The following is a 16,381-nucleotide window of genomic DNA, read 5'->3' as shown; positions in this document are numbered from 1 at the left end:
TCATGGATTGCGCTTTTGGTGTCATGCCTAATAACTCTCTGCCTAGCCCTAGATCCTGAAGATTTTCTCCTATGTTTTATCCTAAAAATGTTTGTATTTTTACATTTTACCTTTAAGACTATGATCCATTTTGAATTAACTTTTATATACCAGGTGAGGTTGAGGTTGAGGTTTATTGATCAGTCCTCCAAATGCTTCCTGTGCTCTTATCATACGGAATCACTTATAATTCTCTGGCAGGAGATAAGTCCCCCAGGCCTCTTCCTCTAGGCCTGTGTGCATGTTTCCTCCTCCTTCCTTCTCCCCAGCTGGTTCCCTATCCATTAAGACTCTACTCACTCAGGTAGCGTCACTGTTACTCTGAGGAGAGAACAGTTGGTAGAGGGGTGCAAAAATGCAGAGCAATAAAACCTTTAACTTGGAGAAGCAAAACCATACTCCAAGGAAGCATCATCATCATCACCACCAGCAGCAGCAGCAGCAGCAAGAGCAGCCGCCATGGCCACCAATACCTGCAAATGGTCAACAAGCCAGCAGCCAAAATGAAGTCTTGACTATTGACCTGAAGAATTTTAGGAAACCAGGAGAGAAGAACTTCACCCAACGTAGCCGGCTCTTTGTGGGCAATCTTCCTCCTGAGATCACTGAGGAGGAGATGAGGAAACTATTTGAGAAATACAGGAAGGCAGGAGAAGTCTTCATTCATAAGGATAAGGGCTTTGGCTTTATCAGCTTGGAAACACAAACCCTAGTGGAGATTGCCAAAGTAGAACTGGACAACATGCCACTCCATGGAAAGCAGCTGCATGTGTGCTTTGTCTGCCATAGTGCATCCCTTACAGTCCAAAACCTTCCTCAGTATGTTTCCACTGAACTGCTGGAGGAAGCCTTTTCGGTGTTTGGCCAGGTGGAAAGGGCTGTAGTCATCGTGGATGATTGAGGAAGGCCCTCAGAAAAAGGCACTGCTGAATTCTCAGCGGAGCCAGCTGCTCGGAAAGTTCTGGACAGGTGCAGTGAAAGCTCCTTCCTGCTAACCACATTTCCTTGGCCTGTGATGGTGGAGCCCATGGACCAGCTGGATGAAGAGGGACTTCCAGAGAAGCTGGTTATAAAGAACCAGCAATTTCACAAGGAGCAAGAGCAGCCACCCAGATTTGCACAACCTGGCTCCTTTGAGTATGAGTATGCCATGCGCTGGAAGGCACTCATTGAGATGGAGAAGCAGCAGCAGGACCAAGTGGACTGCAACATCAAGGAAGCTCATGAGAAGCCGGAGATGGAGATGGAGGCTGCTCGCCATGAGCACCAGGTCATGCTTATGAGACAGGATTTGATGAGACGTCAAGAAGAACTTCGGAGGGGGCGCCTGGGTGGCTCAGTTGGTTAAGCGACTGCCTTCAGCTCAGGTCATGATCCTGGAGTCCAGGGATCGAGTCCCACATCGGGCTCCCTGCTCGGCAGGGAGTCTGCTTCTCCCTCTGACCTTCCTCCCTCTCGTGCTCTCTGTCTCTCATTCTCTCTGTCTCAAATAAATAAATAAAATCTTAAAAAAAAAAAAAAAAAAAAGAAGAACTTCGGAGGATGGAAGAGCTGCACAACCAAGAAGTGCAAAAATGAAAGCAACTGGAGCTCAGGCAGGAGGAGGAACGCAGGCGCCATGAGGAAGAGATGCGCGGCAATAGGAAGAAATGATGCGGCAACAGCAGGAAGGATTCAAGGGAACATGCCCTGATGCGAGAGAACAGGAGATACGGATGGGCCAGATGGCTATGGGAGGTGCTATAGGCATCAACAACAGAGGCGCCATGTCCCCTGCTCCAGTACCAGCTGGTACCCCAGCTCCTCCAGGAACTGCCGCTATGATGCCAGATGGAACCTTGGGATTGACCCCACCAACAACTGAACGCTTTGGCCAAGCTGCTACAATGGAAGGAATTGGGGCAATTGGTCAAACCCCTCCTGCATTCAACCATGCAGCTCCTGGAGCTGAATTTGCTCCAAACAAACGTCGCCGATACTAATAAAAATTTCAATGTCTAGTTTCCCAAAAACCCTTAAAAGAAGGACCCTTTTTGGACTAGCCAGAACTCTGCCCTGGAAAAGTGTTAGGGATTCCTCCCAATAGTTAGGTCTTCCTTGCCTGTACTACTCTGAGGGAGTTTGCTGGAGGCTGAGGGCAAGGGAGGGGCGATATTTAACAAATCAGTTCTGTGTGGTATATCGTTTAACTAATTGATTTCGTGTGGTGCATTCCTGAGGTCTCACATGATTGTTGAGGGTCTGTGGTGGAGGGGGGACCATGGCAAAATGGATCCAGTTAGAGCCCCCATTAATCTTGATCATTTCATTCTTTGTCCATCCTGTTCTATTTGGTTTCTCAGAGACATTGCCACATACACCACAAAAACAAGCATCCCCCAATGACCTTAGCCCCATTGTTCCATTCACTCGCAGCCGGGAATTCAGGCAAATGTCCACAGAGGTCACAGACAACATACATACAGTTCTGTTATATCCCATATATTACCCCTTCATGTCCTGAGGAAAACATTTTCTCTTAGAGATTTTCATTTTAGTGTATCTTTAAAAGAACCCCATGTGTCAAGTTGCCTCCATCTTTTTTCTTGGGTTAGGACAACCCAGGAATGGCCCTTTTGTGTCTATCATGTTGCTGTTCACAGCTTTTCTTGACAGGCCTAGTACAATCTTGGGAACAGGGTTGCTGCATGCTGAAGGTCAGACAGTAGCTCTTAGCCTTGCCTATCTTAGGTAGTTATGTGGTGCGTTTTTTTAATTGGTGTACCATGTTTGATTTGTCCCTGATATCTTTGGAGTTTTTCTGAGAAATGGAGCAGTAATACAGCATCAACTTATTAAAATACGTTTTAAGCCTTAAAAAAAAAAAAAAAAAGACTCTACTCACTGTACCTGCACTCGGGACCCTACTCCTCTAGCTTCCTCAAGAACTTTGCTTTTTTAGTTGTCCCCATCTCTCTTCCTTTGTTAACTTCTCTTTTTCCTGGACCATTCCCAGGACTGTACAAACATGCTTTTATATTGTGCTTTAAAATGATAATAATCATCCTTCCTTGATTTCATATCTTCTTCTTGCCATCTGTCCTATTTCACTGTATTTTTCATAGTCAAACTTACTGAAAAGAATTATCTATACCCTCACTACTCCAAGTGTAATCTGTGGATTGGCAGACTACATTGGCATCCCTGGGGGCTCCAGTTGTTAGAAATGCAGAATCATGGGCCCCAACCCAGGGTTACTAGGAAATTTACATGCACTTTAAAGTTTGAGAGGTATTCAATCTATATTAAGGGTTCTCAAACCTGGCACAGTGGAATCAATGGAGGAATTTTAGAAAACACTAATACCTGGGACCTACCAACAAAGATTCTCATTTAGTTGATATTGGGTGCTGCCTGAAGCATTGGGATTTTAAAAAACTTCCCAGGTGTTTTCAAATTCAGCCAGGTTTGGGAACCATAAATCTCAATGACATACTTCCTTACTTCCTGTTAGCCTTTTAATATATTACAGTCACGCTTTTGCCTCCACCATCAACAGAAGTGTCTCTTCTTGAGTTTACCGACTGTGGTGGTTAATTTTATGTGTCAACGTGGCTTGGCCACAATACCCAGATATTTGCTCAAACATTATTCTAAATGTTTCCATCCATCACTTCCTCTGTGAGTCCTTCCCTGACTCCTCCCCCCTGGTCCACGTTAGGGGCATGTCCCATGTGTTTTCATGGTACTTTGTTTTCATAAGTAGCTTAGTACTTATTATACTATATTATAATTTGACATATTTACTTGTTTGTCCATCCTGGTAGACTAAATATTCCATAAGAGCAGCAAAAGTGATTTTTTAATATCTTTATTCCTGGTGTTTAGCATGGTGCCTGGCACAGAATACATATTCTACAAGTAGTTGTTGAAAGTTTAGTGAATGAGGTGTGCCTGGGTGGCTCAGTTGGTTAAACTTCTGCCTTCGGCTCGGGTCATGATCCCAGGGTCCTGGCATCGAGCCCCACATTGGGCTCCCTGCTCAAGGTGAGTCTACTTCTCCTTCTCCTTCTGTCCCTCCCCCCTGCTCATGCTTTCTTTCTCTCTCTCTTATAAATAAATAAAATATTTTTTAAAACACATACATATTTGCAGTAGACAACCAGTAACTTTTGAGAAAAAAGAGTGTCTGGGGGCGCCTGGATGGCTCAGTCGTTAAGCATCTGCCTTTGGCTCAGGTCATGATCCCAGGGTCCTGGGATCGAACCCCACATCGGGCTCCCTGCTCGGCGGGAAGCCTGCTTCTCCCTCTCCCACTCCCCCTGCTTGTGTTCCCTCTCTCGCTGTGTCTCTGTCAAATAAATGAATAAAATCTTTAAAAAAAAAAAAAAGAGTGTCTGAAAACTGAAAGGCCCTTTAGGAATGCTGACAACATCTCAGAACTCTTCAACCCAAATTAAAGATGAAAAAGTGAAGTTGATGCTAAGTGGAAGTAGCTTCTGTACTTCGGGTCCCCAGTGTTTAATTCATACGCTCTCTGGGGCAGCTTCTGGTTCTGATCTGTCTAATTGCTTCCCCATGGAACATGCTGGCTCAGCAATGAGCTCAACCAGCAGCTGCAATTGAGCCCTCCGCCCTCCAGTCAGATAGTGGGGGTATACCTGGGGTTCGCAAGCAGATGCTACAAGATGTCCGCCCCTGTGCAAGGATTGAGAACGTCAATAAGCATCTTATGGAACTAAGCATGGAAGGTTTAGTCCCACTAAACAAGAGAATTCTGCCCTTCTTGGCCGGGTGGGAAGGCTGACTTTCTTTTAGTCCCCATATATTATACATGATAATATAAAAGGAATTCTTTTTTTTTTTTTTTCCTGTAAAAGAGGCTTTTATGCCTTTATGAGAGGATCATAATTTAACTTTTAGTAAAAAATATAAATTCAGGCTGTTTTCATTACACATGTTTGGATCTGTGTTAAGTGAAAGAAGCCATGAGGAAAAGGTGAGCACCATTCTACCCCCAGCACCTAGCAGGAATTCTACCTTGTGAATGAGGAAAAGCACCCTCTTCAGGAAGACACATTGTAAAGAGGCGCTGCCATGGTGCCTCATGGCTGTTGCGATGAGACACAGGCAGCCCTCAGATCAGTGAGACAACAGTGGCCCTTCCCGTGGGCTGCCAGGGCTTGTGGCCGGGCCCCAAGAGCAGAGGCAGAATTCAACTCCTTCCTTCTTACCTACCGGAGGGACCCAAACGACACACTTTATCCCTCTGTGCAAAACAGTCTATTTCTTAGAACCCAACCTTCAGAGGTTAAGAATAGGAGATGGAGGAGCGCCTGGGTGGCTCAGTCGGTTAAGCATCTGACTCTTGGTTTTGGCTCAGGTCTTGATCTCAGGGTCGTGCCCAAACTGGGCAACTGCTGAAACACCCAGGGAACTTCTACCAGCATAGCTCCTGGGTCCTCAGATGCTCCTTGCTGTCAGCCAGGCTGAGCAACCATTAAGTTAACCAACACAGGGAAGGGAAGAAAACAGAACTGGAGATGGGGGGTGGGGGGAGCTTCCCTAAAAGGGCAGTGGGAGCCTGTTGACCTCAGGCTCTGAGAACGTTGCCCTCTCTATGCACTCCCTCTACACGTCTCAGGTCTGTGTATCACCTAACATTGATGCAGCAGCAGCATCTAGGCTACTTCAGGTCAACAACCTTCAGGATGGTGGCATCATGTCAGCTGTCGCTTTGGATTCGCTGTAGGTCATCAAAGTAATTATCTGTGCAGAAAGGCAGCAGAATGCTCAGGACCCAGCCCCTTGTAAGGTGCCAGTTTCCAACCTCTCCTATTTAAATACAGCTTCTAAGACGAATCATTATTTCCCCCCATCTCCCACCCCCACCCACCATCCCTGTCCTCACCCTTTGAAAATCCTCCTTCTTCCAAAACTGCATGATTTTTATAGGGTATTTCCAGGTCACAAGGGATCATATCCCCAAAATTTCCTTGCTGAATAGTTTTTTGGAATAGTTTCCCAGAGAGAAAATGCTTGACAGATTCTTAGATCACCCATGAAGTTCTTTTTTTTTTAAAGATTTTATTTATTTATTTGACAGAGAGAGAGAGACAGCGAGAGAGAGAACACAAGCAGGGGGAGTAGGAGAGGGAGAAGCAGGCTTCCTGCTGAGCAAGGAGCCCGATGCGGGGCTCGATCCCAGGACCCTGAGATCATGACCTGAGCTGAAGGCAGACGCTTAACCGACTAAGCCACCCAGGTGCCCCTAACTTCACCCATAAAGTTCTATTTAATATATAGTTAAATTAATTCATAACATTTTACTCTCTTTAGTTGCTCCTTTAACTGATGGGTAAACCCAGGCCCAGTGGAAGTGAGTTGCCAGTGAAGTGATTTGCCCTACCCAAGGCTCTCGAGGAGGATGGACTGAGGGCAAGGAGTGCTTGCTGGTTGTGTGGCAGACACGAAACGTGGCTCCAATGGACTGGAGCTTAGGCAGTGTGAACAGATTGGATACAGCTCTAAAAGGCATCAAGGGAAAAGGACAGAGTGGCCACATGGCCTATTAGCCAGAGTGCTACTTGCACAGTGTGGGGACAATCCCTCTTCCTCCCCCATCTCTCCTCTCCCCCATATTTATAAGAACAGATCATTATGTAAGCCAGCTTATACTTACGCAGAGTTCCCATTGTGTCCAGCCCTGTGCATATATACTCACAACTCCAGGAAGTCGCTACCCCTACTTTACAGATGAAGAAAGGCATAGAGAAGATCAATAAATAACCCAAGACTGTAGCTGATGGCTGATGGTGCCAAAATTCTTAGCTGCTACACAGTACTACCCTTTTGTGTGTAGCTGATCTGGATTAATCTGCCACTAAACAGCTCTCCTTAAAGATCTGGAGAGCTGCTGACAAAATGCACTGCCAGAGGCATTTAAAAAAAAAAAAAACAAGGGAAAACCCTTTTCAGTGATCCAGTAGAGGGCATTCTTCTGAGCCTGGAAACCTGGGGTTTGTCACTGATTATGTAACTAGAACAAACCATTCCACTTCTCTGGGTGCCTGTTTCTTCACCTATTAAAGGTGCCTCTTGGATGAGACGGGCACCTTCCACCTCTAAATGCTGTGTTTCTAATTTACAGGAAAAATAGGGTGTAGACAGGCTCTTGCGCCCATCTGAATATAAATACTGCATCTACCTCTTTGTAGCCATGAGACTTCTCTGAGCCTCAGCTTACCCTCTGGAAATGGGAATAACAGTATCTACCTCTTGGTGTTACTGAGAAGATCAAATGAGAGAATAAATGTAAAGCCTTTCCGATGTGATTTGGTTTTAGCTATGTGATTAGCACATAGTATGCATTCAAGAAATGTTCCCTCCTCCTCCTCCTCCTCCTCATCACCTTGTATGTAGGTGCTACCTATCAAGGTGCTCCAATTCTAAAGCTCTGCATACTGCAGAAGCAATAAAGAGTTGGCAGATTCTCAGAGTTGGCAAATCTGGAACCAAGTATACTGTGTCTGCCTTCTTTTTACATAAAAAAAAAAATGTATTTTTATTTGGCCTGCTCTTTTAGAACAGACATTTTGGAGACTTTGGGGAGAGTCATCACTCGCAATCAATCCCCTTGAATTAGCCCTACACGCACCTGTGGCACAGTCAACGGAAGAGGAAAGAATTCATTAATATCTTTAGGAATGTCCATCATAATCAGCCTCCAGCACCAGACAATAGCATGCAACTCTTCAGCAGGAAATTAAAGGAAGGCAGGCCCTCTTTTCTGCTTTTTGAGGAAATCTACTATGCTATATGGTGTTCCTATCACGTGTCATCTAGAAAGGCACTGGACTGGAAATGGAGTCAAGAGACTCCATTTTAATCCTCTGTTTGCCACCAAGTAGCTCTGTGACCTTGGGCAGGTCACTTCCCCTTTCCGTGTTCACTCTCCATCTGCGGAATGCTGCACCTGAGCTAGTTAGTTTTTCTGGTCGCTTCCAAAGCCAAGATTTTGTGGTTGACTTTTAATCAGCTGGTTCAGTTTTTCTTATGACAGACTGTCCTCTCTTCCGCTCTTTCCCCCGCTCAAGGTACACCCAAATGCCTGAATCCACGCCCAGAGCCCCATTCATCTAGCCACCATAGGCCATCAACAAGAGGGGTGTCCTGCTCCTGCAATGGGAGCAAGGATGTCGATGTCACTGGAGCTGGAATCTCTGACCTGGAGAGTCTGTAAGAATGGATAGAATTTCAACGCGAAATATCAGGCTTCATTCCCCGTAAGGACATAAAAAGACCCAAAGAGTGCGGATCTAATATGTGTAAATTGTCATGGCAACTCACATCAGGGTCATAGTATCACTGGAAAGCAAGCATCTGAGAATTGTATTGCCCGTCCTCTTGTTCTCCGGGAGGGAGCTGAGTGAGTCCTTCAGGAGAATGAGAAGGCAGCCGCCCGTACGGTCACTCCAAATGTCTCCCACCCACACCACCTCCCCAGGAGTTGAAAATATCTCACAGCTGGGCCATCCGTGACTGGACATAACCTTCCTTTGAGGGCGGAGGGGGTGTTTCCCATTTTGCCCTGACTCATGCCTAGTGTGTAGGTGTCCAGAGAGCTGTGAGCCCCCCTGCACTTGCAGACACACTCCCTGTGGGCCCAGGGACGACTCAGACATGAGCGGCCAGGGCGGCCAGGGAATGTCTTCAAGTGTGCTCAGGAGGAGGTGGTGTGGGGAACATGGAACAGCCACTGTGCCACAACAGTCCTTTAATTCAGGTGGATATTCAACATGGAATGAGCCCCATGATGGGCCCCGTATTTCCCCATGTTGTTTCCTTCAGTGTCCTTGAAGTGTGCTTTCATTTGATTCTACCTATACGAGAGTAACTGAATCGTGGGGAGAGGGAGGAATAGCATGCAACTCTTGCTATCAAGAGTTGCAATGGTGGGTTCCCTCCCACCATTACCTTTATAAGTGAGTATTTATGTTACCATTTTCATGTCATAAGTATATAAAGAAAGCCTGCTTTGTGCAAAACATTGTGATAAATTGTATGTTGTGGCAAGAAGCAGGAAAGCCTGCAAATATAAAAATAGTCCTTCAAAAGAGTTTGCAATTTACATGGGGAATCAAATGTGCCTCAGTCATAAGGGGAAGTCAGGCAGAGGAATGCTGGTTATGGAAGGAGTATACAAATGGTCAGCCTTAATATCACAAATTGGAATTTTGCTCCTTTGAAACCATTTGCCCTTTCTCTCAGCTCTTCTGGTGCCATCCCCAGATGCAACCACATTTAGTTTCTTATACAGCCTTCTGTATTCTGCGTATTTACTTATGTCCTTGTATTTCTTTTCCTCCTTGGTTTACTTTGCATAATGACATATCTTAGGACTCTTTCTATAGCAGTATATATAGACTTGCCTCATTCATTTAAATCAGGCTGGGCAAACTACAGGCCACAGGTCTGCACCTGTTTTTGTAAATAAAGTTTTATTGCAACACAGTCATGCCCATTCATGTATTCACTGTCTGTGGCTACTTTTGTCCGACAACGGCAGAGTTGAGTGATTGCAACAGAGAATGGATGATCTGCAGAACTTAAGATTTTACTGTATGGCCCTTTACAGAAAAAGTTAGCTGACCCCTGCTTTAAAAGACTGCCTAATATTCTATGTGTAAAGTGTCATAGTTTAATAGTTCCCTATTAAAGGATATTATCAGTTATTTCTAATCTTTCATTAAAAATACTGCTGTAGGGCACCTGGGTGGCTCAGTTGGTTAGGCGACTGCCTTCAGCTCAGGTCATGATCCCAGGGTCCTGGGATCGAGCCCCGCATCGGGCTCCCTGCTCTGCGGGGAGCCTGCTTCTCCCTCTCCCACTCCCCCTGCTTGTGTTCCCTCTCTCGCTGTGTCTCTCTCTGTCAAATAAATAAATAAAATCTTTAAAAAAAATAAAAATACTGCTGTAATTGATAATACATGTATGTCATTCTCAAATCTGTGAGAATATCTGTAGAAGTACCTAGGAGTGGGATTACTGAACAAGCAATGTCATGGGCTTTTCGTGGATGTATTTGTTAATCTGGCTCTACCAGCATTAATGATGTAATGGAAGGCCATGGCCAGACATTAGACCAATAGCAAGAATTAATTGAGAACTCCATGCTGTGGGAGATGAAATGAAGTACACTGTCTCAAAGGAGAGTGAGTGGTGGCTGTTTTCAGCCATAGCCCCAGAATGGGACGGTGGGAAGCTGACAGATGATAAGTTTGTTCTGCCATTCAAATAAATTGACTGGTATATCAGGACTGTAGAAACCAATGCAAGAGCATTCACTCCTGTTAAGGTCACACTTTGTCCTAGTTGCAAACCCCTCCCCACCTCCCTCCCTGTTCTCATTCTCTAAAAAGAGCCACCTCACAGCCTTGGAGGCAAACATGTGTGACTGTTGGAGCTGCTGCTTTTGGGGACAGCTGTGGAGATCACAGAGGTCACAGAGGGTTTGACTTTGCGGGGACAGATGTGCTTGACTCTGACTTTGCTAGAATGAACAGGTCTTGGTGATAGGGCTCTGGGTTCCCCAGTCCTTGGAGGCCAGTTTGAGCTCATCTTTAGGAAGGGGGGGGGTCTGAAATCAACAAGCTTTGGGAAGAAAGTCACCCTTAGAAGACTCAGAAGAGCTCAGATCTCTGTAGAGAATGAGAGGTGGAACCAAGAACCAGGAACAACTCAGACCTCTCCTTTTACCCACTGTGTGCTTATGTGTCAAGCCCTATGCCAAGGGTGAGTATATGGGGATGAATAAGAGAATATGGCAGCTGATCAAATGGCTCACAGCCTAGTGGAAAGAAACAGATAGACTTGCAGTTCCCCAACAGTGAGCACCTTTTATATTTTCAAGAAAAGCACAGCAAGACTTGACATCTGTCAGATACGGCACAAACAACTCACTCATAGTAGTTCATTCATAGCTTCAACATTAGATTGAAACACTCCTTTTGATAGCATCGTATCTTTTCAAAGCTAGGTCTTTGGAAGTTGCTGAGCTAAAAAGCAAGTAACACGCAAAACTCAACATGGAACAGAAAATGAGGCTGGTGGTGTCCAATTCCAAGTTCGAGAAGCCGTGCTTGTCAAACAGGTACACCCATCCCACTAGTAAGGGATAGGGTTTCTTTAGGAATGAAATAAAATACGTTATTTTTTTCTTCCAGTTTATGTGTGTTGTTTCCTCAAAATGACTACTAAGTTGTTGGGACAGAAATATTTATAAAGTTCTTTGCACCTAACTACATAATAAATGGAACTGTTGGGTGTTTCTCTCTTGGCCCAGGTGCACTGGGAAAATACTACTGAAACACTAAGCACATTATGAACCAAAAAAGTACAGGAACTTCTCTTGGAGCTTAAAGTGTTAAACTTCCCAAGGCCACAATGCTAGTAAGTAGTGCTACCTATCTATCTCAGAAGTTCCTGTATTATAAAATAGGGATAATAAGACTAACTGCTCTGAGGGCTTTTGCGAAGGTTAATGAGAGAATGCAAGTCAGGCACCCAGCGCAGGGGTAGCACTCAGTAATCCATAAACACTGGCAAATGTAGATCGACAGAATTCTGGGCACTATGGGAGAAGTAGTATTTAGTCCCTACCCTAACTACCTCAACCTCGATGCATCTGTAAGCCTACGGCTTTTCAAATCAAATGCTGTTGCCATGGGTGATTTTTGTACTAACTGTAATATCTGGTGTCAACTAAGTCATTCTGAAAACAGAAAATTAACAGTCCCCCTGAGGTTTGTCACGGTCCCATATGAATGATTTCATTGTCAGTCTGTTAGAGCTTTCCTCCTTACACTAGTTCACAGATTGGTTATTCTGTGTGATATAAAAAATAGGGTTTTAGTAAATCTAGTGATATTTTAAGAAGTGAATTTAGGACAAATGCATCAAAACTATTCTCTGGTATCGCTGAAATATGTCTGTGTTTCAAAAAGTCCTCTTGGTTTGACTAGAGTACAATTGTTTTGTGGTTTGTATTTTTTAAAAAACTAATTTTGGATCTCAGGTCTTCTCCAAAAGATTAATCTATAGTAAGATTCATGACTCCACATTAAAAACAAACAAACAAACAATAAAAACCCCTTTCATTTTGGATGCTACCTTAATTCCAAAGCATCCATGAAGATGGCTATCTTCATCATTAAACAGAGCCTTCCTGGCCTTTCTGCAAAGCTGGTAAATTTTGAGCCAGTACCAGATGGGTTTTAAGAACTTATTAGACTTGCTAATTTTAGGGAAGATAAAGCAGATTTAGATAAAGAAGAAGGAAAAAGCCACACTCTAATTGTCTAGATCAGTGGTTATCAAATGCAAGTTGGGGGTACACACCAGGAGACATTTTTGGTTGTCACACCTGAGGGAAGATCCGTAGTGCATACCTAAGGAGTAGAAGCTAGGGATGCTGCTAAACATCTTACAATGCACAGAACAGTTCCCCATAACAAAGAATTATCTGACCTAAAATGTTAAGATTACTGAGGTTGTAAAATCCATGCTGGCTTCGATGTTATTGTTTTTCTTCACTGAATTACACATCTTCTGGATTCTTCTTTCTAATACCTCTTTCCCCTGACCTAACAGGTTCTTTTGAATGATTAGCTTCTGAAATTAGCTTACCAGCAGCTGCAGAAAAATAACAAGTTTTTGTCCGAATCAGTGGTCCTTAACATTTCTACACATTAGTATTGCCTAGAGGAACTTTTAAACCATGTCAGTGCCTGGACTCCACCCTTGGACCAATTAAATCCAAATCTTCAGGGATGGGACCAGATCACAGCATGTTTTAAAACTTTCCCAAGTTTAAGGGCGCCTGGGTGGCTCAATTGGTTAAGTGTCCACCTTTGGCTCAGGTCATAATTCCAGGGTCCTGGAATGGAGCCCTGCATCTGGGTCCCTGCTCTGTGGGGAGTCTGCTTCTCCCTCTCCCTCTGCACCCCACCCCCCACTCATGCTTTCTCTCTCACTCACTCTCTCAAATAAATAAATCTTTTTTAAAAAGGGGGGGGGGCGCCTGAGTGGCTCAGTTGGTTGAGTGTCTGGCTCAGGTTTCAGCTCAGATCTTGATCTCAAGGTCCTGGGATTGAGCTCCACACTGGGCTCCATGCTCAGTGGGGAGTCTGCTTGATGATTCTCTCTCTCTCTCTCCCTCTGCTTCTTTCTCTCTCTCTCTAAAATAAATAAATAAATCTTTTTTTAAAAAACCTCAAAAAAGGGCGTCTGGGTGGCTCAGATGGTTAAGCGTCTGCCTTCGGCTCGGGTCATGATCACAGGGTCCTGGGATCGAGTCCCGCATTGGGCTCCCTGTTCAGCAGGGAGCCTGCTTCTCCCTCTCCTGCTCCCCCTGCTTGTGCTCTCTCTCTCTCTGTGTCAAATAAATAAATAAATAAGACCTTTAAAAATAATAAAAAATACAAATTAAAAAAAAAATTAAAATCTCCCAAAAAAAACCCCAAGAAACTTTCCCAGGTGACCTTTATGTATACCCCGGGTTGGGCACCATGAATCTAAACACATAGAAAGGTTATTTTCTATGCTAACCATGTACCTATAGACAGAGAACTCAGTTATGGGAGGGAGAGAGTGATTTTTATCAATGCAATGTAGTAATGACTTTTTTTCTCCAGGGGTCATGTTCACTATTCAAATCAAGAGTTAATTGAGGTTTTTCATTCATGTGGCTTGATCACTTGAGATATTTCACTTTTCGCGGCTGATCCATGCATGTATAGATAAAATTTTATGTATCTGCAAGTTCTCAAGGGTTTTCTTATTCTTTTCAAAAAATTGTAAGAAAAAGAGAATTTTATTCTGGTGCCCCAAGTCTTGACTTTCAGCCTTGCTTACATCTAAAGAGGACAGGAATGTTTTTTTCTATGGCTCTCATGTACCAGTTGAATCTGGATACCTCTCAGCACCCTGAAAGGCCAAAAGAAAGTTTCCCAATTTATTCTTTCTCTGTCCCTTTCACCCCTACTCCCAACCCCCCTAGCAAATACTGGTAAAGCAGATGGTTTTGGTGTGATGCCCCAGAGGTTAACAGATGTGAATTCTGATGGAATAACAAGAGGACAGATCTTTGCCATTGCTGCATTCAGACCAAGCACATGGTCTGCCCCCCAACAAATAAATGGTGCTTCATATGGCTGATTTTAAATATTCTGAGCCAGGGTCTGGCTCTTCAGAATAAGGGGAAAAGTAGAAGTCAATAATAAAGAACTAATTTCAACATCACAGGAAATGAACATCTGTTAGTCATTTCCCAAGGGTTAGGTATTAACACGATAAGACTAGGAGCTCAAGAAATAAAAGGCTCAGCACCCAAACCTGCAGAGTAGAGGACATTTAGTGTCACCTTCTGGCACTGCCCAGTGCCTTTCTTGAAAGACCCTGGATGTTTGGGGAACTAGGCCTCTTTCTCTTGATAGTCTTTCATAAACTTATAAAAGTGCCTTTATCAAAATGGGGTCCAGGCCCATAGATATATCCTCAGGGGTCCAAGGGTTTTTCTTTAATAAATATTTTTAATATTACGCTGTCACTTTATTCTGGATGGTATGTTTAACACAATTCCAATTATCTGAATAACTACCTTATGATTAAGACGCCACTCAGTGCTGGTGCCTGAAGTTGGATTGTGTTTACACTCAAACCCTGCAAAGGGTCACTGATGTTGGAGTCCATACTGGATACCTGGTTTAATAGAAATATTTGATTATTAGTATTAGTATTCTCTACCTTAATGTTTTTATTTTGATGTATAAAAATGTATCATTGGAGCACCTGAGTGGCTCAGATGGTTGAGCGTCTGCCTTTGGCTCAGGTCATGATCCCAGGGTCCTGGGTTCGAGCCCTGCATCGGGCTCCCTGCTCAGCGGGAAGCCTGGTTCTCCCTCTCCCACTCCCCCTGCTTGTGTTCCCTCTCTCGCTGTGTCTCTCTCTGTCAAATAAGTAAAGAAAATCTTTAAAAAAAAAAAAAAAGTATCACACTAGGGTGCCTGCGTGGCTTAGTCGGTTAAGCGTCTGACTTCAGCTCAGGTCATGATCCCAGGGTCCTGGGATGGAGCCCTGCATCAGGCTCCCTGCTCAACAGGGGGCATGCTTCACCCTCTCCCTCTCCCTCTGCTTGTGCTCTCTCTCTCTTTCTGTCAAATAAATAAAATAATATCTTAAAAAAAAATGTATCACACTAGAGGCAAATTCTAACACTAAACCCAATATTAGCTGTTCTGCTTCTGCAAATCATTATTTGTTTTGGTTTTGTATTTATCTAAGAGCCACAAGCATATTAATGTTTATACATAGATAACATAAAAAATGTTAGTTTGTTCGAGCACTTATTTTTTTCTTTTAAAAATGATTCACCCATTGGTCACTTTGGGAAATGCAGGACCAGATTTCTTTTAAAACCAGGCTGGTTGAAACCACAGATTTTGACTAGATGTGGGCTTGGAGCCTGGCTGAGACGACATAGACTTACATTTTCCACCCCAAAGCCAGGGTGAGGAGGCAGATTTTACCCGACTTCCCCTGCTTCCACCAGAAGGCTACTGGCCATATTTCTTTCCCATCGTCCCAGGTAGACTTGCTGAATACTTGCAAATAAAAACATCTGAAAATAACATTACAAATAAGAGGAATACAGATCATAAACTTTACCTAATATTGGTATAATTTCAGAACTAATGCTCATAATCCTTTTTTTTTTTTTTTAAAGATTTTATTTATTTATTTGAGAGAATGAGAGAGAGAGCACATGAGAGGGGGGAGGGTCAGAGGGAGAAGCAGACTCCCCGCTGAGCAGGGAGCCCGATGCGGGACTCGATCCCGGGACTCCAGGATCATGACCTGAGCCGAAGGCAGTCGCTTAACCAACTGAGCCACCCAGGCGCCCTCATAATCCTTTTATCTGAAATCTGCTGGGGGTGCCTGGGTGGTTCAGTTAAACCTCTGCCTTCAGCTCAGGTTATGATCCCAGGATTACGGAATTGAGCCCCGCATTCGGCTCCTTGCTCAGCGGGAAGCCTGCTTCTCCCTCTCCCTCTGCTTTTCCCCTGCTTGTGCTCTCTCTGGCTCTCACTCTCTCTCTCTCAGATAAATAAATAAAATCTTTTCAAAAATAAATAAATAATAAAATCTGCTGTAACCTGTTTCACTGCATGACCCCAGCCCCCTGCAAAGTCCTCCTAACCAAATACTTTGGGGTGTGTTCAGTCTCACAGTTGCTCACAAAGATGCCTCATCAGATATCATCTGTTGTTTGCTGCTTCTTCCTCTGGGCCTCCTGGTAGCTCTG

At 44.1% G+C, this 16,381-nt stretch overlaps 1 pseudogene; it reads left to right on the top strand.

Moving 5' to 3' along the window:
• The first annotated feature begins 383 nt into the window (after positions 1–383).
• Positions 384–2,243, top strand: LOC110585362 (annotated as a pseudogene).
• Positions 2,244–16,381: the final 14,138 nt, after the last annotated feature.

This window comes from Neomonachus schauinslandi, chromosome 9 (assembly GCF_002201575.2).
Source record: "Neomonachus schauinslandi chromosome 9, ASM220157v2, whole genome shotgun sequence".
Classification (NCBI taxonomy): Eukaryota; Metazoa; Chordata; class Mammalia; order Carnivora; family Phocidae; genus Neomonachus; species Neomonachus schauinslandi.
Note: the sequence above shows the minus strand (reverse complement) of the source record. Positions and strands in the feature narration are given on the sequence as shown.